Source organism: Rhamphochromis longiceps, linkage group LG18, assembly GCF_057381845.1.
Source record: "Rhamphochromis longiceps isolate RC_006_pf linkage group LG18, R_longiceps_female_GT1.1, whole genome shotgun sequence".
Classification (NCBI taxonomy): domain Eukaryota; kingdom Metazoa; phylum Chordata; class Actinopteri; order Cichliformes; family Cichlidae; genus Rhamphochromis; species Rhamphochromis longiceps.
Window position 1 is genome coordinate 27,770,519 of NC_140574.1, and position 4,891 is coordinate 27,775,409.

The 4,891-nt window shown below is 39.2% G+C and overlaps 1 long non-coding RNA gene across 1 annotated transcript; it reads left to right on the top strand.

Moving 5' to 3' along the window:
• Positions 1-770: 770 nt before the first annotated feature.
• LOC146648541 (uncharacterized) lies at positions 771-4,505 on the top strand. The gene is made up of 6 exons (XR_014908574.1): positions 771-1,001; positions 1,705-2,614; positions 2,883-2,979; positions 3,353-3,463; positions 3,912-4,078; positions 4,411-4,505. It is a non-coding gene; the product is annotated as an uncharacterized LOC146648541 (long non-coding RNA).
• Positions 4,506-4,891: the final 386 nt, after the last annotated feature.

The following is a 4,891-nucleotide window of genomic DNA, read 5'->3' on the forward strand; positions in this document are numbered from 1 at the left end:
TAAATAAAAGTTCCCCAGATGTTCCTCAGGAGTGCAAGACATTTGCTTTGCTCATAGCTGAGTCATCTTAGCATTAATGACGCTTTTAGTTGTTCTAATGGGGAAATAAAACTGGCGACCTGCAAAGCAGTTGCTCATTTGGGCGTACTTTTTGCTTCACGCTTGTCTAAGGCTGACCTGGGATAAAGCAGGCGGTAAAGGGAGTATTGCAAATTGTTAACTCGACAGTTATTGGTTTAATTGGTTTTATTCTAGAAGGTTTTTTAAATTTTGGAAGCCATTTAAAGAGGCGGTGGTACACACTGGAGCTTTTTTTAGTGCATTTTTACAATCGAGTCCTACTTATTCCCGGCAATGCAGACAAAACTCTTGCAATGGTTGTACATGGACAGAATGGCTCAGAGCAATGGGTCGGAGACTCCATCCACCTGAAACACCCTCCACAGGACACCCCGAGGGACACAGTCAAATGCCTTCTCCAGTCCACAAAACACACTGGTTGGGCAACCTCCCTTTATCCACCAAAATGAAAACCAATAAGTTGGACTGTGTGCCTGGTGAGTGTTGGACTCTGCCCGTGACAAAGACCGGCCTTTGTCACTGATTCTGTTTATAATCTTTTTTGGACAGTATTTCCAGGCATAGCCAGGTGGTGGAAGGCTTCTACATTGGTAGCCTCACAGTCTCATCTCTGCTTTTTGCAGATGATGTGGTTCTGTTGGCTTCATCAGGGGGTGGCCTCCAGCTCACGGACGATCTGATTTCCTCGTGTCAGCATTGTTCCCACATCATCATAATTAATGTTGTTCCAGGTTCAACATTGCAAGTGACCAATCACCTTCTTGTGACGTCATTCCTTTGCGACTTCGAAATACCCGCCTTCGAGTATTTCGAAATACAAGTGAAGAAGCGAAAAACCGCCGCCTGTCCGCCGAATTTGAAGTCAATTCGCCTGTCCGCCGAATTTGAAGTCAATTTAGGATACTTTCCTTTAATAAACGGTAAGCATTATACATATGTTCCTCACTTGGCTTGCTGTTTGTTTGCTAGCGATAGGCTACTTGACGACAGCATTAGCTAACCAGTGTTCTCTAGACCAGCGTTCCCCAACTTTTTGGGTGTTTCGTGGCCCGGGGGTTGGGTCAGGCAAAATTGCAGTAGCTTCCCTGATCATTTTACAAACATAAGTGAAGAGAATCTGGACTAAAAGGCCTAGACTTATGGTTGTGTGCTGAATCTATGAATCAAACTATCACCTGGAAACATAATTAACTGGTCCATAGCTGTGAAACTGGACATGAGTTCTTGATTCTATGGAGATTAACAGTAATCCAGAAATTTACAAATTTGTCCCAGGGACATCGCGTAGATGTTGTCCCTGGGACATCGCGTAAATGTTGTCCCTGGGACATCGCGTAAATGTTGTCCCTGGGACATCGCGTAAATGTTGTCCCTGGGACATCATGTAGAAGTTGCCCTGGGACATCGTGTAGATGTTGTCCCTGGGACATCATGTTAAAGTTGCCAGAGACATACCATATGAAAGTTTAGCTTCTTTTAGCCCCTGTTTGTTTTATATTATTTTATATATATATTTTTTTAATATTATATTTAATATTTACATTGTATTGCAAAAACCCCCAAAACAAGTTAAAATGAATTAATGAATATTGACTAATTAAACCTTCGTTATTTTTCCACCAGAAATGGACGATATAATTAGAAGAAGTGTTCTGAATGACGAAAAAAAAAGAACTGGAAAAGACACACAACTTTGTGTGCATGTGTCACAATGCCAGGAGGACCCATTCAGTGTTGTGTTAGAAAAATTGAACTCATTAACCCTTCATGGACATTATAAATGTTTAAATGTTGCCTCAGGTAAAGACAGGAAAAGAGACTATTACAAATTCAACTGCATCAGAGCTGGGGAAAAAAGTCGAAACAGCTACAGAGCAGTGGGCTGTAAGGCCTATGTTTCATTTAAAGTACTCAAATGTTGGAAAGACCACACAGTCATCGTGCAGCATACATATGATAAGCATGATGGGCATGATCCTTCGGACCCAAAAGATGCACATTTCAACAATATTTCCAGTGATTTGAGGAGGAAGATTGAGGAACTGCTTTCCCTTGGAACTAAGCCAGCCATCATACTAACCGAATGTCATAAATGGGCCAAAGAACATGGACACAGAGATCTTCACAACAGAGAGCATTTTGTCACACCACGTGACATTGACAGTGTTAGAACCTGCATGATGAGGAAGAAGCACTTTAACTGTGGAGACAGTCAAAGTGTACATACCTTACTTAATGGAAAACATCAAGAACATGTTCTCTTCTATCAACCATACACATCTGACCAAGAACTAATGATTGTTTTGCAGACACCTGTAATGAAATCAAACATGGAGAACTATGCAAAACAGTTAGTATTTGTTGACACCACGCACTGCGTTAACCAGTATTCATTTCCCTTATTCACACTTGTTGTAAGAGATGATCATGGGCATGGAGTCCCTGTGGCCTATGCTATTGTCAGCAACGAAAGTCAGAAAACCCTGGAAACTGTTCTTGGAATAGTTTGTGAGCATTTCCCAACTTCCCCGAGGTAAATAATACATTGACAGCTATTAATTTTGAAATAATTCCTTTTCAAAAAAGTTATAACATGCCAGAATCTAATGCTATAGCTGCAGCATGGGCTGCAAAAAACTTTCCTTTCCAGTTGTTAAAGTTATTCCTATAGGCTGTATGCAGTATTTTATACATCTACTTGTGAGTTGAAATGTTTAATTTGGCATTGAAGTGGTGCTTTGAGATAGCAAAAACATTTTCATACTGTTTAATCTCATTTAGTGTTTTCTTTTTTTCTGTAGAGCATTTATGGTTGACAAAGACTTTGTGGAAATAAATGCTTTGCAGAAGGTTTTTCCAGAGTCAGCTATCCTTCTATGCTGGTACCATGTCTTGCAGGTAAACCACATTGTTTTCTTTTCACGTTGTCTAAGATGCACCTGAAACACATTTTTACAACAGGGTCCTGTTGTTATGATTTGCCTCATTGTGATATTCACCTACTCAGGTTAATGAATATAAAGGGATAAAATGTTGAGTGACTATGTCCATCCATTTAAGACCACAGTGCACTCATCTTCTGGTGGCTGCTTCCCAAAGCTCTTTTTGACATTTAAAAATATGTTTGCCTGGTTGATTTCTGTAATGCACAGGTCCTCTTGTCCAGTGAGTGACAAAGTTATTTTTGGACGTCAGCTTTCTTTTATGCTTTTTGTACAGCTGCTCCTCTGTCTCTCTCTCCAGATTAACTTTTTTTCTCTTACATTCACAGGCTGTTAATCGATGGCTTTCAAAATCAGAGTCCGGGGTCCATGGGCTTTCTAACACCCAAAAGAGAAATTAAATCATTTCTTTCTTTTGTAAGCTGAAAGCTTGCACATCTGTAAGTGTAATTTATCTATTTCACATTTTGATTTCTTGATTACACTAAGAGCATAATAACTTTCAGTTGCTAAAAAAAGTTACAGAGAGATACAAAATAGATTTTTGAAACAATTTCTAAAACTGGCTTCTTATCTTGCTTATCAAAACAAGTACTTAAGCTGTGCAGAACATCATTGTGTCACCCACTGTGCAGTAGAACTTGTGAGTGGGATTCTTTCACAGACAGATGCTGAAACCAAATATGCTTATAGGTTTAGTGTTCCTTCTTAGCCATTGTAAGGGAAGAAATAATTGCTTCTTAATACAAAAACACGACATATTATTAATAACTTAAAATTCTTAATGTTATTCAATAAAAGGAAAAGGGCTTCAATACATAATAATAAAGATTTCAATAGGTCTGTTAAATGGATTGAAATATATTCTGTTGCATCCAATTCTCTTAGGAGGACGACTTTAAAGCCACATCAGCAGAGTTCTGCCAGACATTTAAGCAATACCCTTTGGTGTGCCAGTATTTTCAGAAGCACTGGGAAGGCATTGGCCACATGTGGTGTGACTACGGCCGTCGCTTCAGTCACGCTCGTTCTGAAACAAACAATGTGATTGAAAGGTATGATTTATTATTTTGACCTCATTCAATTGTATTGCTGAAAAAAAGATATTATGCTTTAATCCAAGAGGCTAAACTGAGTAGGTTCGTCATGTCATTGCCAGAACAGGTTTTAGGCAAATCCTTTAAATTCTAGCAGCGTTTTTTATGTTATCACAACAAAAAACAGAGTAGGTGGATTTGCCTAAATCAGCTAAACCGGCACAGAGCATTCCTTTATAAAAGACGTGCGCAATAGGTATTCCAATTTTTTAAAAAATAATACAGTCTTGATTAAAACTTTAAATTCCTTCAATTACAGTTACTAATCATTTCAAATAACTGTTTTTCAGATTTTTCCACCGCCTGAAATACCAGTTTTTATCTGGCTACAAGAATAGGCGTCTGGATGATCTGATTGAAGTGCTCCTAGGGAAGGCTGACTACTTCTCAGTCATAAAAACCCTGCAAGATGTGGGCCGCATGAAAAACAGGTTTGCTGACACCTTGTCTCAAGTTTCAGACTCTGCTTCAAGACTGATGGAAAGTGGTTGGGCTCTTAAAATTACAGTCAAGAACAGCCATGGAGTTAATGCATATCAAGTCCCATCTGAGTCAAGAGAAGACATGGTGTATGATGTCTGCCCTGTTGAGTCCTACTGCAACTGTACATATGGCTTACGAGGACTTCTTTGCAAGCATCTAGTGTTACTTGCAAAATTAGCAGAGGCTGACAATGACATCTATCCAAACATGGAAACAGACCTTGGCAAGAATTGCAGTGAAAGAAAGGCATTACTTTGTACACTGTGAGGACTTGAAAGTGATAAAAAT